Below are 17,744 nucleotides of genomic sequence, written 5' to 3' on the forward strand. Positions count from 1 at the left end.
CAGCCAGGGCCATTTCCAGGTCATCCTGTCTTGGGATGGACATCTGGTCTGGTATCTTCTCCCACTAACACATCAGTTACTCATGTCAAAGAGTGGGGTGAGTCCTAGGGGAGACTTGGAGACCGGGATGCAGAAATTCCTCCCACCCGCTTATTGAGTTACCTTAATGTGCTGGTTTGAAAGGATGTATGTACTCTAGAAAAGCCATGCTTTAATCAAAATCCCATTTCATAAACGTAGAATAATCCCTATTCAATATCATATGTTTGAAACTGTAATCAGATCATCTCCCTGGAGATGTGATTAAGTCAAGAGTGATTGTTAAACTGGATTAGGTGACGACATGTCTCCACCCATTTGGGTGGGTCTTGATTAGTTTCTGAAGTCCTATAGAAGAGGAAACATTTTGGAGAATGAGAGAGATTCAAAGAGAGCAGAGAATGCTGCAGCACCACGAAGCAGAGAATCCACGAGCCAGCGACCTTTGGAGATGAAGAAGGAAAATGCCTCCCAGGGAGCTTCATGAAACAGGAAGCCAGGAGAGAAAGCTAGCAGATGACACCGTGTTCGCCATGTGCCCTTCCAGCTGAGTGAGAAACCCTGACTGTGTTTGCCATGTGCCTTCTCACTTGAGAGAGAAACCCTGAACTTCATCGGCCTTTTTGAACCAAGGTATTTTTCCCTGGATGGATGCCTTTGATTGGACATTTCTACAGACTTGTTTTAATCGGGACATTTTCTCAGCCTTAGAACTGTAAACTAGCAACTTACTAAATTCCCCTTTTTAAAAGCCATTCCATTTCTGGTATACTGCATTCTGGCAGCTAGCAAACTAGAACACTCCATTTCACTCCCAAGGCAGTCCTTAAAATGCACATTTCCAGCATTTTGTACCATTGGGTACAAGCAGGAAGTAAGAACAATAGTCAAAGGTCACAGAAGGAAGCGAGCCTCAGAGATATCCAGGGGGATCCAGAGATCAAGACTGGCTGGGGTCCTTGTGTGAGTTCATATTTCCATGAGAAAGAAGGTTTAGGCAGTCAATGGATAATGTATTAAAAAATCAGTTTATCTGAAAGTTGAAGACCACCATCAATTCCTGGGCCCCCCCAGCAAGGACTTGCACGAGCCCCAGCTAATGAGGCATAAGGGGCAGTGACTCACCAGGAGGTGGGGATGAGTGAGGCGACCGGGTAGGAGAGAAGACAAAACAAAGGCACCCGCTGGATTCCCTTTTGGGTCACCTTCCTCTCATGACTTCCTGAGTCGGTCGCCAAGCCCACCTTCTTGGTCTTTCCCTTTAAACACTGTGTGTTTGGCTTTTGAGAAAGGCCTGGGAGGAGAAGATGGAGTCTCATCAAATAAAGGGCCTGGGAAGGTCTAGTCTTGTCCCAGGAGATCCAGTGAGACGAAGATATGTACGTGCACTGGCCTGGCAAACTCCATGATACCATGTCAGGAGTTGTCTGGCCAACGCCAGGAGTTGGGGGCTGTGGCCCCTCCGTGTCCTGCCAGGAGCCGGCAGTGACTCACAGAGGGCTTCCCGTCATGTCATGGCCCATTGACCTTTCCTCATTTCTGGATCTGCTTTATATTTATTCATTTTCTTCCAACTCACGCTTCTTTGGTTAATTTATCCAAGGCTGTGTCTGGAAAATTAAGAAAATGGAAAATTCCTCCCTGGGTTCCTTCTTAGAATCGAAGCTGTTCTACAGATGACAAAGCTGTGAAGTCTGGGGTAAGCTACTGGCTCTTAAAGCAACAGAATCTTGGGTGGGAAACATCAGAAGTTCATGAAATCAATTTCCTTCAGAATTGAGAAACATCAGACACGGTTTTATATTTTAGCACTTATGTGAAAATCACAAAAATTATCAAACCAGAAAATAAAAACCTATTTCCTCCATAACTAGGTAATCCATTTATCGCCATTCCAATAATTTTTAGCCTTGATTCCACTAACCCATTGGTGCTGCCAACTGAAAAAATAATTAGGCAAAATAAAAACTGCAGATTCTAGTTATAGGAAAATATGCGATAGCTTTATGTCTTATATTCAATACATTTGGTGGATGTATTGCATCTCAATTGAAGTCACTGGCATCTACTGTTTTGCTTTGTTTATTCATATTGTCCCTTGACTCTGGTTCTGGGGAATGCTAGAGACCAAAGCTCCACATCATGAGGGGCTCGTGATCCCACACTACCCCCCATTCCTCCGTATTTTCCCCCTTCCCTTGTCATCAAGATTCATTTGTCCCTTACTCCTACCCTCACCCCATCAGTGTCTTCCTGGTAAATAGGACCATGTCTAAGGCAGGAGGGGGCAGGATGATCTTTCAGTACATCTGTGAGGCGTACAGTGCAGACCCAGGCCTGGCCCCTCTCCCCTCCCACATGGGGCCATGCATACAGCAGGTCCTGGAGAGGAGAGCCCAGTTCCAGGTGTTCTAGTTTGCTAGCTGCTGGAATGCAATATACCAGAAACGGAATGGCTTTTAAAAGGGGGAATTTAATGAGTTGCAAATTTACAGTTCTAAGGCCATGAAAATATCCCAATTACAACAAGTCTATAGAAATGTCCAGTCACAGGCATCCAGGGAAAGATACCTTGATTCAAGAAGGCCAATGAAGTTCGGGGTCTCTTTCTCAAGTGAGAAGGCACATGGCGAACACAGTCAGGGCTTCTCTCTCAGCTGGAAGGGTACATGGCGAACATGGCGTCATCTGCTAGCTTTCTCTCCTGGCTTCTGGTTTCATGAAGCTCCCCGGGAGGCATTTTCCTTCTTCATCTCCAAAGGTTGCTGGCTCGTGGACTCTCTGTATCTCACGGCTACATCATTCTGCTCTCTCTGAATCTCTCATTCTCCAAAATATTTCCTCTTTTATAGGACTTCAGAAACTAATCAAGACCCACTCAAATGGATGGAGACATGTCGTCCTCTAATCCAGTTTAACAACCACTCTTGACTAAATCACACCATCCAGGGAGATGATCTGATTACAGTTTCAAACATACAGTATTGAATAGGGATTATTCTACCTTTATGAAATGGGATTTATATTAAAACATGGCTTTTCTTAGGGGGCATACTTCCTTTCAAACCAGCACACCAGGTTTTGCCCAGAGTGCCAGCTCTCCCTACCAATGGTGTCATAATTTTTAAACTGCAGCCTGCAGGAAAAAATACTTTTTACATTGCAATTCACTATATAGGCACACATAAGGAACAAAAAGGAATTCTGTTCTACTTTTCTCTCTTTTGTTCTGTTCAGTGTTGTTGTTTTGTTTTGTTTTCTTCAAATGCCCCTCAGAGTCCATTAAAGGGGGGCTTTAATGACCCCCTTCCAGGTTGCCAGTGCAATCTGAAAACACAGTTCCAGCTTCCCGCCTCCTGGCCACTTGGCCAGTGAAGACTTCCCTCAATCCACAAGGCTTTTCTTTCAATTTTTGGACTTCCTGGTCAATTAGCTTTGTTGTTTTGAAAATGGACACAGGTTAAGAGACATCTTCCCAATGGCCAAGTTTGAACTGAACTTAATTTCCTGCCTGCGCAAAGAAGGAGGTTGTGGGTGACGAGCCTTGAGAAAGAGGCCGGCATTCCAGAATCAACAATTCAAGGAAGTTCCACTGAGTGCCACCAAACTGTCACACCTGGTGTATTACCCCATGGCAGTGTCGGAAATCCTCGGGCTATTTGGGGTTACCACTGCTCCAGGGTAAAGTTATGGGATAGTGAATACCTGGCATTGCAGGTTACAGTCTTTCAAAAGGAGTATTTTTCAAACCAACATGCCAGGAGTGCATCCAGAAACAGAGGCAGGAGAAATGTTGAAAATGTGAAATGAATCACCTACTTCAAGAACAAAGTTTGTAAACCTTGGAAGTACAGTGATTTGGGGCCGTACATTTCTATGTCGTGTGGGGCCGTCCTGGGCATTGCAGGGTGTTTATTAGAATTCAGGGCCTTGGACCATCAGATTCTAGTGGAGCCTCTGCCCCCCCATCCTTGTTATGACAAACAATAAAAATGTCCATACAACTGCCAATTACCTAGGGCAGGAGCAAAAAAAGAAAAATTGCATCTGGTTAAAAAGCCCTATTCTGGGGGAAGATTCAGCCTCCCCAAGTGGAATTCTTGATATTCTCACAAGCAGTGTGGACAACTAAAGCTATAGGCTGAGCCCCCAGCCTTGGGGTTTGTTCACATGAAACTGAACCCACAAAGGATAGGTCAAGTCTACTTAAAATTTAGGCCTAAGAGTCACCCCCAAGAGAGTCTCTTTTGTTGCTCAGATGTGGCCCCTCTCTCCAGCCAACACAACGAGCAGTCTCACTACCCTCCCCCTGTCTACGTGGGACATGACTCCTAGGGGTGTGGACTTCCTGGCAATGTGGGACACAAATCCTAGAATGAGCTGGGACTCAGCATCAAGGGATTGAGAAAACCCCTAGAATGAGCTGAGACTCAAAAGGGGGAAGAGCAAAATGAGACAAATAAAGTGTCAATGGCTGAGAGATTCCAAACAGAGTCCAGAGGTTATCCTGGAGGTTATTCTTATGCATTAAGTAGATATCACCTTGTTAGTCAAGATGTAATGGAGAGGCTGGAGGGAACTGCCTGAAAATGTAGAGCTGTGTTCCAGTAGCCATGTTTCTTAATGATGATTGTGTAATGATATAGCTTTCACAATGTGACTGTGTGATTGTGAAAACCTTGCGTCTGATGCTCCTTTTATCTACCTTGTCAACAGACAAGTAGAACATATGGAATAAAAATAAATACTAGGGGGAACAAATGTTAAAATAAAAATTAAAAAAAATGAGTCTTCTGAAAAAAAAAAGCCCTGTTCTATGTAAGATATGGGAATAATAGTTTAGTGTAACTTAGATGTTCATGAGTTATGGAGTCTGTTTATGGGTTTTTCAGCATAGAAACACTCAATACTCTAAATGCTACTGATAAGCCTATGATCAAATTTAAACACTGGTGTATAAGCAATGCATCCTTATAAACATGTTGGTGAAGAAAACAAAAAGTCAACCTGGTTAAGAGTGTGCTTCCTGGTGGTGATGGTTACCTTCACATGTCACCCTGGCCGGGTGCTGGTGCCCAGTTGTCTGGTCAGGCAAGCACTGGCTTAACTTGCTTTGAGGATATAAATCATCAGTAAGTTGATTGCATCTGTGGCTGACTATACTGATAAGCAACTAAAAGGACTGTCTTCTGCAATGAGAGACATTTAATCCAATCAGTCGAAGTCTTTAAAAGGAGAGATGAATTCAGCAGTCAGAAGAGAGAATTGTCATCTCAAATTCAGCCAGCCGGCCTCTCCTGGGGAATTCATCAAAAACCGTTATCAGAGTTGCCAGCATCCAGCCTACCCTGTGAAATCTGGACTTGTTTGTATCCTCACAGTTGCATGAGACACTTTTGTGGCATCTCAGATTTATAGATTTTTCCTGTTGGTTCCTACAGAGCCTTGACTAATACACTGATCTAGTCATGAAATCAGAGGGTAGATTCTAGAGCCTATGCCTCTTCAGCCAAAGGTTCAATTCACCTATTATTGACTGCTGGGTGTCTGATGACCTCAATTTATGTGTCTGTATGTATGTATATAAACTGAACACATGGACCAGAGTTGTAGATTTAACTCCAGAACCAGGAAGCAACATTTGTGCCAGAGTAGGTGATTTAAAAATTTCAAATACAGTATAATTTAAAGGACACTGGCTATGCTGCCGTGTATATGCTGTACACACAGCAAGCTGGTCTTTTGCTGAACTCCACAATTTGGACACTGCTTTTGAATGACCAAAGTTCAAATCAATGAATCAAGCCTGCTTAGAAATTAGCATTTGGGAAACAATGGGTAGAGTCAAGTTAAGAAAACCCCAGGACAGGGATAATATACCTTCACTGGCGGTGATGCTCTTCATTGAAGATACAAGGGACAGCTGCGCTCTGGGAAAGCCAAACCTGGAGCAAGGAAATAAGTTTCAGATACATTTAGACTATAGGAGGGATCAAAGTTAAGTCACGCAAAGAAATCTTGTCTCCACCCAGCCTTGAAAAAAGGATTGATGCCAGAATTCAACTGGGCAGATGAGAGACAGTGGCCCCAACTTCCACAGATAATTTGCATAATGTGCTGCTTACTTCTCTAGACACAAAGTAGAGCAAACTACAGATACATCTTAAAAATGCCTATAGAGAAAACTAGAAGGTAGTCTACAGTTTTTTTCTACTTACACTAATATAAACAGATTTCAAGGTTGTCTGCAGTAAGTATATGGAGTCGCTGTAGTCTCAGCAAGAATTGTAAAGTGCCTGTAAGAGGGAGGGAAACGAATCCTAATTTGAGGACTCTTAATACTCTATACTCAGATGAAAAGGAAAAGAAAATATCAGGGACCTCGTACTTTTCCTCAAGCTCCCCAAACTCTGCCAGAAAACACAACCCTATTTCATGTCGCACATCTAAAATCACCACAACCATTTGCGCTAAAACACCTGAAAACAGTCCAGGCGGGTCAGTGGTAGAATGCCCGGCTTCCGTGGGGGAGACCTGGGTTCGAGTCCCGGACCATGCCAGGAATGCTAAAAAAAAAAAACACCTAAAAACAATCCGTAAGGCAAAAGGTCATAGAAGAAAAAGACTTCCTTACCTACCCTGCTTCCAAATCGTCTGCCTTCATTGTATTCCCTGCTCATTGTGAGGGCCAAGATGTGCTGGGAAACTGAAAGAGAACTGAAAATTTCAAACAGAGCCTTTGATATAATGTGTAAGATATACTTTTTTTTTTTTGCATGGGCAGTCACGGGAAATCGAACCTGGGTCTCTCCAGCACGGCAGGTGAGAACTCTACCTGCTGAGCCACCGTGGCCCCCCCCCCAAGATATACTTTTTAAATGCTATTATGACAAAAATCAAACATATTTAAATGCTTATCGCATATGGAAACTTTTACCAAGATATAAAAAGAAGTCACACTACTTTCAAAATGGATATCAATATCAGATTATTTAAATTCAGCCAATATAGAGAGGTATGAAACTTTGCTTTTCTCAGAGCTGAGCATGAGTGCAAATAAAATATTTGTTTACACAAAGAAGTAGCATATTAAAACGCCAAAAGCATTAGCCTTTGCTTAATTCCACTTACACTAGGTATAAATTGTCAGTATGAATATTCATGAGGCTCTCATCTTTGGAAGCAATTCTGTTTAAATGATTTTGATATTTGCATATCTGAATGTTTTTTTCTTCCAACTGTAAATTTTGTTTTATGTACAAGTACGTAGGCACCACCTTTCATCTAATGCTCAGTCTAGAAGGGTAGATAATAACAACAAAACATTGAGTTTTATAAATGTGGCAAAAGATCCCACACCTTCTCAGGATGCTATCGCAGTACCTGACACTAAACCAGCTGACGGCATCGTGCGTGCCTTAACTGCCCAATTAGGAATACATTTTAGCCAATGCTGTGATGACAAGGGAAAGTGCTCTCTCATCAAGGCAACTGCCATCCAAGAAACTAAACACATGATAATTCAAACTATAAGTTAGAAAGGAGACAAAGTATGGCTTTATTGGGCTACGTTACAGAATATTTGTCTGTGATGAAACTGCAGCATCTACAAAAACAGATTTGGGTTTTCATAGGAATTTTTAATGTGCAAGTAATTTCTTATGGGAATTAGAAAATTTTGAGAACATGCAAATAAATAAAGCTTGTAATTTGGGATTTTCTTCTGTAAAATCATATTGACAAGATGTTAAAATGTTATATATGTATGCACTTTAAACGTTACAGTATAAATCTAAAGCACAAACCACCTAATATGAAACTCAGATCAGCCATGTCTGACTTGGATTTAGTTGTTATATTCTGTTTTATTGAAATGAACTTCCACAATTTTGTCAATGCTTACAGTAGATACTATTATTTCTCACCAAAATCTTCAGGAAACCCAAAAGGCTAGTATTAAAAGCAGTAATTTTTCTTTTTTTTTTTTTTTTAATAATTTTTTATTAATTAAAAAGAAATTACAAGAAAGAAACACAAACATCCATAATATATGCTCATTCCGTTCTACATATATAATCAGTAATTCACAATATCATCACATAGTTGCATATTCATCATCATGATCATTTCTGAGAACATTTGCATCAATTCAGAAAAAGAAATAAAAAGACAACAGAAAAATAAAACAAAAACAGAAAAAGAAAAAAAAATTTTACATACCATATTCCTTATCCCTCCCTTTCATTGATCACTAGTATTTCAAACTGACTTTATTTTAACATTTTTTCCTCTATTATTTATTTATTTATTTTTCCTGAATCTACTATGTGCTTTTATTTTTTTATCCAATTTTTTAAAATTTTTTTTAATTAATCAAAAAAAAGAAAAGAAATTAACACAGCATTTAGAAATCATTCCATTCTACACATGCACTCAGTAATTCTTAGTATCATCACATAGATGTATGATCATCATTTCTTAGTACATTTGCATCGATTTAGGAAAAGAACTAGTAAAACAGCAGAAAAAGATATAGAATGTTAATATAGAGAAGAGAATTAAAATAATAATACTAATAAAATATATATATATAAAAAAAGGAAAAAGAAAAAAACAAAAACAGAAGATACAAACAAACAAACAAACAAACAAACAACCATATTTCAGGTGCAGCTTCATTCAGTGTTCCAACCTAGTTACATTACACTTAGGTATTATTGTGCTGTCCATTTTTGAGTTTTTGTATCTAGTCCTGTTGCACAGTCTGTATCCCTTCAGCTCCAATTACCCATTATCTTACCCTGTTTCTAACTCCTGCTGGTCTCTGTTACCAATGATATATTCCAAGCTGATTCTCGAATGTCGGTTCACATCAGTGGGACCATACAGTATTTGTCTTTTAGTTTTTGGCTAGACTCACTCAGCATAATGTTCTCTAGGTCCATCCATGTTATTACATGCTTCATAAGTTTAGTCTGTCTTAAAGCTGCATAATATTCCATCGTAGGTATACGCCACAGTTTGTTTAGCCACTCGTCTGTTGATGGACACTTTGGCTGTTTCCATCTCTTTGCAATTGTAGATAATGCTGCTATAAACACTGGTGTGCAAATGTCCGTCTGTGTCTTTGCCCTTAAGTCCTTTGAGTAGATACGTAGCAGTGGTATTGCTGGGTCGTAATCCATTCTGCCATTCTATGTCTTTTGATTGGGAAATTCAGTCCATTACCTTTTAGTGTTATTACTGTATGGATAATATTTTCCTCTACCATTTTGGCTTTTGTATTATATATATCATATCTGATTTTCCTTCTTTCTACACTTTACTCCATACCTCTCTCTTCTGTCTTTTCGTATCTGACTCTAGTGCTCCCTTTAGTATTTCTTGCAGAGCTGGTCTCTTGGTCACAAATTCTCTCAGTGACTTTTTGTCTATAAATGTTTTAATTTCTCCTTCATTTTTGAAGGACAATTTTGCTGGATATAGAAGTCTTGGTTGGAAGTTTTTCTCTTTTAGTAATTTAAATATATCATCCCACTGTCTTCTAGCTTCCATGGTTTCTGCTGAGAAATCTACACATAGTCTTATTGGGTTTCCCTTGTATGTGACGGATTGTTTTTCTCTTGCTGCTTTCAAGATCCTCTCTCTCTCTTTGACCTCTGACATTCTAACTAGTAAGTGTCTTGGAGAACGCCTATTAGGGTCTGTTCTCTTTGGGGTGCGCTGCACTTCTTGGATCTGTAAATTTAGGTCTTTCATAAGAGTTGGGAAATTTTCAGTGATAATTTCTTCCATTAGTTTTTCTCCTTCTTTTCCCTTCTCTTCTCCTTCTGGGACACCCACAACACGTATATTTGTGCACTTCATATTGTCATTCAGTTCCCTGATCCCCTGCTCAAGTTTTTCCATTCTTTTCCCTATAGTTTCTGTTTCTTTTTGGGATTCAGATGTTCCATCCTCCAGTTCACTAATTGTAGCTTCTGTCTCTTTAGATCTACCATTGTAGGTATCCATTGTTTTTTCCATTTTTTCTTCTTTGTCCTTCACTCCCATAAGTTCTGTGATTTGTTTTTTCAGACTTTCTATTTCTTCTTTTTGTTCAGCCCATGTCTTCTTCATGTCCTCCCTCAATTTATTGATTTGGTTTTTGAAGAGTTTTTCCATTTCTGTTCGTATATTCAGCATTAGTTGTCTCAGCTCCTGTATCTCATTTGAACTATTGGTTTGTTCCTTTGACTGGGCCATATCTTCAATTTTCCGAGCGTCATCCATTATTTTTTGCTGGTGTCTGGGCATTTGATCAGATTTCCCTGGGTGTGGGACGCGGCTGGTTGAAAGGTTTTTCTGTGAAATCTCTGGGCTGTTTTTCTATTCCTGCCCAGTAGGTGGCGCTTGTGGCGCTCGTCTGTCTGCGGGTCCCACCAGTACAAGATGCCGTGGCTCCTTTAACTTGCCAATCCGAATCTCGCAGTCAGCCCGGGAAACTGCGCGTGGGGGGGGGGGGGTCGCCGGCCGCCACGGCTTGGGGGAATGCCGGTCCAAATTGCCCAGCTGGCCCAAGACGCCAAGCGTGGCGGGAGGGCCCCGCTATCCAACGTTCCCAGTCAGACCGGGGAGCCACGTGCATGGAGGGGACCCCAGTCGCCAGCCGCCCCGGCCGGGAAAACGCGCGCCCCTCGGGTAGCTCACCGCAGCAGATTCTCCCTGCCCGTTCAGCCGCCCCAGAATGGGGTACGCTGTCTTTTTGGTCTCTGTCGTGACTCCGGGAGCTGTTCCGTATTGTTTCTGTTTCTTCAGTTGCTTTTCTGGAGGAGGAACTAAGACCCGCGCATCTTACTAAGCCGCCATCTTCTCCGGAAGTCAGTAATTTTTCTTTTGAATATTCTAAGACATGCCTATTTGAATTAGCTTTCAGATTTTCAGGGCAAAAAGATATACATATAAGAGTACCCAGAGTATGTTTCAACATGTTTATGATAAGTTCGTTTACAGTTTCAACAGTAATACCTTCAACTTTGGGGTACTGAACAAAAAATACCCTAAGTATACCTAAAAGGTGTGATGGGTAAGTTACTTCTCGGTAAAGATGAAACATCATGTCAATCAACTTTTACACTAAATCCTTAAAAACATTCAAAAAACATCTGCATCCTTCTAGTTGTCAAACAGTGTATTAAAGTGGTGGAAAACGATACAAGGCAACTAATGGAAAAAAAAATCTCTAATCCAACTCCGAAAGTAAGAAATTATTGCTATTGCATGGAAAATATGCTTTGCTTTTCATCTCAAATTCATTTTAAATGCCAGACATATAATTTAATACCCAAAAAATTCTGTTTCTTCTGTGGATAGACATGTTTTACCCTACAGTTTTCAGTTAGTGTGGGAGAAAATTACTTGATAACTTTAATTATAATTAATGGCTGACTGATTAGTGTTTCAACAATTTGTTCAGCAATATAGATGGCATATGTAGCTATGCAGAGAATAATATGATAATCATTTGTGGCATAATTCTGGCCATTTTACTCCTGAGTCGAGAATTTGGTCTGCTCCATTCAGTTTGTAGTGCATGCTTCCATGTGATCTGATCTACACAAAAAATATGTGCACAATGTCAAGCTTTTTCCCTTTTTCTTTCTTTCCTTCCCTCCCTCTCTCTCACTCTCTTCCTTCTTTTCTTTCCTAAGACCCAATGATTTGGGTTGGTTACTTACACTACACAGAAGTTATGGGGAAAAGTACAAAACGGCACCCGACACCAATGCCGGGACTCATTTCATACGATTACAGATAAGGGTATATCGATTTTCATGTTATTTTTCTTTAGAACATTAATAAAAGCCATTAACTTGAACTTGAGGTATATATACAATACTTAAGGCTGCAAACAACCTTACAGGAAATGCTTTTCATAAGTAACGTTACACTTGAAAACACTGGAAACTGAATACCTGTGCTTATTTGTATATCTGCTTAACAGAATAAGAAAAGAACAACGTTCAATCTGGTAGGTTTATACTGACAATAAAGCTTTCAAAGTTCACAAACGCCTTCCTCTCCCTTTACACCGACCACAGGCTGTGCAGTGCCCTGAGAGGGTTCGTTATGAGAAGATGTGCTCACAGCACTCAGCCCTGACTTTGAAGGAACTAATGAGAAAGCGAACTGGGAGATGAGACCTCATCTTTGTTTTCAAATAAATGGTCTTAATTTTTCCTGTTATAGAAAAAGTTTAAATCCGTTTATGATAAATATATATAATTTTACACCTTTCAGCCTGTGAGAAGTGGCCAGTGGATACCATCTGACAGCCTGTGCGCAGGTCCTGGGTAGAACCGTCACCTGCAGGGGACAGCACACCTGGCTCTGCCCGGCCATCTTTCATAGAAGTCAGTTTCAAAAATGGGGCGATTTCTGCTACAGTCATACACTCTTTAGTATCTTATTTTCAATATCGATGATGTTAGCAAAACTCATCCATCCAGCTTTCCTTAGGCCCTCCAGCGCTGACATTTTAGAAAGTTCCTCTAGTTACAGAAATCCCTTCTCTGCACCGTCCACATCAGCAACTACGAAGTCAGAGCTACTACAGGAAGTGCTCTAGGGAGAACAAAGTCACCCTTGGCCACCGATTCCCCCACCCCCGCACCCCCACCCCACCCCCACCCTGCGGGGAAGCTTGGGCCCTATTGCCGCCCCCTTCTGCCTGGTTTCCCACGGGGGATGGGCGGCCAAGCTCATTCAAAGACACCGGGCGAAGGACGGTAGCGTCCCCTGCATTATGAGCCCAACAGTGACACCTCCGGGCTCCTGGTGACGGGACGGCCTCTGCAGCCTGGTGACGGGGTCCCCGGCCTGGGGCAGCAGCGCCCCTGGGGGCCGCCCGGCCTCCGCGCTCCGATGCTGGCGCCCTGCCCGAGGCCTCGCCAGGGGACAGCGCCACCGCTCTATGTGCCACCCGCCTGGACGGAGGGTTGGAGAACGACCGCTTCCTCCTCCTAAAACGGAGGCCCAGCGAGCTTCCCAGCGCGCCCAGCCGGGCCCGCAAACCCTCCCCGCCGAGCGGCGGCGGCTGCTGGGGACTCCTGCTCCCGGGGGTCCGGACTGAGAAACGCGTGACAGAAGATGACCCAAAAGCCAGAGATACCCAGACCTCGTCGGTGCTCCGGGGCAGGCAGATGCGGTGGCTCTTCGGCTGATCCGCGGCTGCCTCCGCTGTGTCGCAGGGGTCGGGCCGCCACCACCCCGCACCTGTCCTTTCCCAGCTCAGGTCGCAGGATTGTCTTGGAACGGCCCCAGCCCAGAACCAGTGGATCCGGATTGCCCCCGCCTTCTCCCTGGAATGCAGCCCGAAAGGAGCCCAAGTGAGTCGCTGAAAACTAGCTTCCTAGAGGCGCCTCCGCTGGCAGGTGACTCCGAAGCGGCTGGGGAGGGTGAGAGCTCCCCACCGCTGTCCCAGTCCGGGCGGGCCGGGACGCCACGTCCTTGGGCGCCTGACTCATGCAGGTCGTGAACTTATCAAAGGAGCAAAGGGCGTCTGGGATGAAAAGGAGTGGATGGACATGCCTGCTTCTCACCGAAAGAATTGCAGGAATGAAGACGGTGGGATCTGATTGGGACCCTGGACAGGTGGCTTTGCTGCTGCCCGACGGTCAGAAGGGACCTCCGATCTGGGGTGTCTGCCAAGGAATTTATGGGCCCGCTTGGGTTCCTCCCTGGCTGCTGAGTTCTCTGGTTCCAAAACCATATCCGATACTAGTCTCTAGTATCTTAGAGCAGCTAGAAGTAAAAACTTAATGTTGTGGAATTGTAACCCACACCAAACTCTGAAATCTGTTCTACAACTAATTTTTGTGCTGTGCTTTGAAATGTATTGCTTTTTTGTATATATGCTATTTTTCACAAAAAAGTCAATTGTGATGATAAAAAAAATATTTATTCCTTCTAGCCTTCTATATTCTGGAGCAGTTAGAAGGAAAAATCTGAGATGATGGTATGGTAGGTAGCCCATGACAAACTCTGGGTTCTGTCCTGTAACTGTTTGTTGAAGATGCTTTGAAAATGATTGCTTTTTTCATTCTTTGCTTTGCATATATGTTATATTATACAATTAAAAAGTAAAAAAAGAAACCACAGCTAATAAAGCTGTTTATAGTTACAGACAAAGTTTTCATTCATCAACATATTGCATCCCCTAAAGAACACCCCCCCACGTTTAATGTAACACTGGCTGTCTCCATTGGGATAGAGCCTTTTCTGCCCGCCCTCGCCCATCCTGGGTTCACTGGCGGAGCTGCCCACTGAGTAGGTCACTAGGACTGAGGCTAGTGGTCCAGACAGGATCTCGCCCAACATCTCCCCCTAGAGGCCGGGAGGCCACTAAGCATCCTACCACACACCGCGGAGCCCCTCACAACATGGAATTATCTTGCCCACATCACAGCTCTGCCGAGGTCTTCAGTCTCTGACAAAGGGTGTGTTCTCCAAACAGGTATCAACATTCACATTTCCCACCCCCACCCCACTCTTTTCCTGAGCTGATTTCCAAACACATGCATTTCTTAGAGTTGGTTGGAAATCTCACTCTTTTGCAAGGTTGCCTCTTGCAATGCCAGGGGCTTACCATCCCCACACCTAGTTCTACCTCCACGATCACTGTGATCCCCCAGAAGAGCCCATGGCTATCCAGCAACATCTCAGAGGGGGCCGCCACCACCAGCTGTGAGAAATGCGCTGCCTCCAATATAGAACTTACCTGAGTCTTTCTTCTGGAAGGCCAGTGTGTTTAGCCAGTCCTCTGATCATGACACCCTGGAATCGGTTCTGCTCAAAGCCCTCATCAAGGACATTGATTGGAGACCTCTTGAGGAATGGAGCTTACCCCAGGCTTCTTTGTGTAGGGACTCAACAGGGGAGAGAACACGGGAGCAAGGAAGGACTTTCAGGCCAGTTTTCACGTTCTACCCTCCACACAAAGGTTTGAAAACCATCCTGACCCCCGTGTCTGCCCATGAGCCACCATCCCCACCGCGAGGGTGCCCATTGATGGGTCCCGAACATAAGATGCAACCCTTGTGTTGACAGAAGAGAAGAGGTTGTAGCACCCATCAGCAGCAGGGACAGAACATGCAAAAGCTTCCTTGCTGAGAAACTGCCGCAGCCAGAGAGTGCGTCTGTATGCACCTCTCTGGTACTCTAATGCCCAGAACAAGTCATAATCTGTTGCTACCCTGTGCATTTTGTGGGGGTGGGGGAATGGAATGAGGGCACAAATTGAAGCGTGGTTTCTTTGAAACAGGCTCCATTCAGCAGAAATGGGGGGAAAGGGTCGTGAGTGCAGGACGCTCACCTTGATTCCAAGGCTGCCAAGGCTCCTGCCTTTGGGACTGCACTCCTCTGAGGACAATCCAGAATGCACCTGGCACTGCTTTGGGCATCTTGCGCCCCAATTCTGAAGCCATGTCTAAATGGCCAAAGGAGAGCCCCATTTATTTCATTGCAAACAGCAGTTCCCATCGTTCAAAACAAACTGAGTAGTCCACCCTGGAGGTACTATCTTTAAGACAAACGCCATTATGCTTGCAATGATGATACTGTCGCCAAGTATTAGCATAAACTTCACAACACCTCATTACCTAACCTTGGCTCATATACCATTCGCTTTTGGTCCTGCTCAGGGAATCCCAGTATTTCCCCCTATGGAGAGAAACAGGGTTTGGTTTCCCAAATCAGAGCATACTCCCTCTCTCTCCCTTGCCTCTCTGTCTCCCTCCCTCTTTCCCTCTTTGTCACTCTGTCTCTCCCTCTCTTTCTTGGTCTTTCTGTGTCTCCTATCTAGGGATTGACTCAATGTCTTTCACTTGCACTTGTCATCCCCTCGGGATCAATAATGCCATCATCAAGCACAACAGTCACCTGCAATGGGCACACAGAACTGCCCATGCCAAGATGATGACCATGTCCTCATCCATATTTCTGTCTTAGTTACTTCAGTCCAGAGAATCCTCCGGACTCAGACGCCCACCGACTGAAACCTGGGCTTGGTTCCTCATCACTCGAGTCAAGATTGGAATGTACTTTCCATTCACTTCAGAGCGTCTGCCTTGGAAAACTGGATCCCTCCTGATAAGACTTACATTCTAAAGCCAACTGTTATCTGATGACCTGCACGTCTCACCCAGGCATGGGGTAAAATGTTATACCTGCACTCTCATTTAGTTATCTGAAGTACTTTCAGAAAAGAGTTATGAGCACAGGTGGAAATGACAAGCGGATGAGTCAGTCAGTGAGCAGCACCGCCGAGCTGGCCTCGTTCTGCATGGTTGCCTGGACGGTCCTTGCTGACCACCCAAGCGAAGGCACCTCTGACTCGGCAGGTGTTTCTGCAGCATGCGCTTTCTCTCAGGGACATCAGCTAACCCCAGAACCGATGCATAAAGGCACGAGAGATACACTGACTTCCTTCTGTCCTGCTTTCCAGGGAGTAAAGCCAGGATCAACAGGAACCCACTGGTGTGGCAGTGGTGCCACAAAGAGAGTCCTCTGACTCAACCTGAGAATGAACAGCAACAGTTACAGGGTTTGGCCAGCCAGATACATCTCACTCCATGCAGTAACTGACCCCAGAGGCGATGCATACAGAGACAAGAAATGTTTCTTGTCCTCACCATCCCCTCACGCAAGCCAATGGACTAAGGCTTTGAGAATCACCACTTCCTCCTTCTCTAGTAGAGTCCCCATTGAGCTTCACCACACGTTGAACAGAGGCTGAAAATCTTCCTCACTGAGGGGTGTCTCGCCTGGTGGAGCCCTTCTCCTGGGGATCTGGATTGACAAAAGGTTGTGCCTTTTCCTGAAATTCTGGGCTCAGCAAGATTGTCCTGACAAGGCTCCAGGTTGTGGCTTGCTTAGCATCTCCGGGTGACGTCTGCTGGGCTCCAAGCATCTCCAAACATCTGTGTCTCTGTTCTCCACGTGTCAGCATCTGGGTCAGCTCTGCTCTGAAGTTTCTGTTGGCTGTGTCGTTTCTGAGGCTTCTGTCATTTCTAACTCTCTCCAAAATGTTTCCTCTTTTAAAAGACTCTAGTAAGCTAATCAAGACCCACCTGGAATGGGTGGTGTCACATCTCCATCAAATCAAAAGGACACAACCACAATGGGATGTGTCACCTCTCCTGGAGATAATCTAATCAAAAGTTTCCACTGACAATAGCAAATCAGGATTAAAAGAAATGACTGCTCCCACAAGATTGGATCAAGATTAAAACATGGTTTTTCTGGGGTATGCAATACTTTCCAATCAGCACATTAGTTATGCAGAACTATAGGCGAACAGTCTGTGAAAATGGAGATTTTAATTCAAAAGAGGTGTATGGAAGTCAATGAAGTAAGTATTTCACTCAGTTTTCAAAATGAACAACATACTAATTACACAGAGCAGTAGGTGAATGTTCTGCGAAAATGGAGATTTTGTCTCAAAAGAAGTACATAATATGTAGAATGGAATGATATGTTAATATTTTTGTTTGTTGTTAATTTTTTAATTAATAAATCAATAAATAAGAAGTACATAGAAGTCAGTGGAAGATTTCACTCAGTTTTCAAAACTGAACGACATACTGGTTTCACAGTGCACCAGGTGAATGTTCTATGAAAATGAAGTTTGAATTCAAAAGATGTGCATGGAAGTCACTAAAGTAAGT

The 17,744-nt window shown here is 43.5% G+C and overlaps 1 long non-coding RNA gene across 3 annotated transcripts; it reads right to left on the minus strand.

Moving 5' to 3' along the window:
* Positions 1–2,473: 2,473 nt before the first annotated feature.
* Positions 2,474–13,785, minus strand: LOC143660678 (uncharacterized). 3 transcript variants are annotated; one of them, XR_013164175.1, is made up of 5 exons: positions 13,196–13,785; positions 6,674–6,745; positions 6,258–6,335; positions 5,920–5,984; positions 2,474–4,054 (listed from the first exon to the last, which is right to left on the minus strand). It is a non-coding gene; the product is annotated as an uncharacterized LOC143660678 (long non-coding RNA). The 3 variants fall into 3 exon arrangements; XR_013164174.1 differs by lacking the exon at positions 2,474–4,054 and adding an exon at positions 4,069–5,336 and having other exon boundaries at positions 13,196–13,781; XR_013164176.1 differs by lacking the exons at positions 2,474–4,054; positions 6,258–6,335 and adding an exon at positions 4,069–5,336 and having other exon boundaries at positions 13,196–13,775.
* Positions 13,786–17,744: the final 3,959 nt, after the last annotated feature.

The sequence above is a fragment of the Tamandua tetradactyla genome, chromosome 17 (genome assembly GCF_023851605.1).
Source record: "Tamandua tetradactyla isolate mTamTet1 chromosome 17, mTamTet1.pri, whole genome shotgun sequence".
Lineage (NCBI taxonomy): Eukaryota > Metazoa > Chordata > Mammalia > Pilosa > Myrmecophagidae > Tamandua > Tamandua tetradactyla.